Below are 1,578 nucleotides of genomic sequence, written 5' to 3' on the forward strand. Positions count from 1 at the left end.
TCCATTTTTTTTACAAAAAGGGTTGAATGAAGGTTTTTTAGTATGTTTACAATGTATTTTAAGCTTTATCATGAAAAAACTATTTTTGAAAATTCAAGATTGATGATCCAAGATGGCGGGTATCTTAAATATGCATGACGTCATTTTATGACGTCACCGGTGTTGCTATGGGCAACATAAGACTTAGTACACACTAATATTCTGTCATAAACACTTTTGGTAAAGTTATGTTGTATACCAGGGAAGTTTTCAGGGAAAAACCTATTTAGACGGTTTTTGCCAATAAAATCACATTAATGACGTCATAATGACGTCATATTACGTCATAACGACATTAAAATTGTAGATATGATAAATTTTCACTAGTACACCATTCTCTGAAAATTTCGTGGTCATACGACACACCGTTCGCGAGTTCGTTAGGGGGGGGGGGTCAAAAGAGCCCGCCCCGGTCACCCCATGTCAAAAAAAGCCCGGTCTAAGTAGGGTTAAGAAATCAAAGTCAGTGTATGGAAGACAAAAGTTATTGTACAAGGAAGACAAAAGTCAGTTTAGGGAAATAAAAGTCAGTGAGGGAAGACAAAATTTATTGTGGAGGAGACGAAAGTCAGTGTACGAGAGACAAAAGTCAGTGTAGCGAAGACAAAAATCAGTGTAGGGAAGACAACGGTTAGTGTAGGGGAGACAAAAGGCAGTGTGGAAAAGACAAAGGTCAGTGTAGTGAAGACAAAAGTCAGTGCAGGGAATACGAAAGTTATTGTAAGACAGATCAAAGTCAATTTAGACAAGATTAAGTGTAGGGAAGACAAAAGTCAGTATAGAGAAGACAAAAGTCAATGTAGGGAGACAAAAGTCAGTGTAGGGAAGACACTTTTAGTGTAGGGAAGACAAAGTCATTCTTTTAAAGACAAAGTCAATGTATGGACGACAAAATTCAGTATAGGGAAGACAAAAAGTTATTGTAGGGAAGACGAAAGTCAGAATAGGGAAGACAAAAAGTCAATATCGAGAATACAAAAGTCATTGAGGAGACAATATTTAAAAAGTACACCAAAAATACACTTATCATATTTTCGCACTCTACTTTTACGACAATTTATTTCTATTGATTTTGTCTAAAAAAAGAACTTAAACCTAGTCATTAAAATATCAAAGTAAGGCGAAGGAACATTAGACTACAATATTCTTTTTAATTCTATACTTGTGGTATGGGCTGGAATATTACGATACAGGCTATTACATAAAAGAATACTGATTTAGTCTAGCAGTACAATATGCTGTAAATGTAAACAGAAGTCAAGCGGGTTGAGGTAAGCTTTAAATGTCTGTGTAAAGTCGACACACCGGTATAGTAAGTGTTGGGATGACACCCATTGATTACGTCTGCCTGACTCATTTGTTAAGGTGTATGATGACATGCAGACGGTTGTTACACTCAGCTGTTACAAAGAGTTTTTGAAGGGAATGTTTTGCCTTTTAAAGCTTCTATGGCAATTCCTTTAAGTACTATATATATATATTATATATATATATATATATATATATATATATATATATATATATATATATATATATATA

General features: G+C 34.4%; 1 pseudogene; it reads left to right on the plus strand.

Annotated features, from left to right (window-relative positions):
• Positions 1 to 1,578, plus strand: part of LOC109481763 — a 96,760-nt pseudogene that overhangs the window by 75,632 nt on the left and 19,550 nt on the right.

Source organism: Branchiostoma belcheri, unplaced genomic scaffold (genome assembly GCF_001625305.1).
Source record: "Branchiostoma belcheri isolate BF01 breed outbred unplaced genomic scaffold, Haploidv18h27 scaffold11, whole genome shotgun sequence".
Classification (NCBI taxonomy): Eukaryota; Metazoa; Chordata; class Leptocardii; order Amphioxiformes; family Branchiostomatidae; genus Branchiostoma; species Branchiostoma belcheri.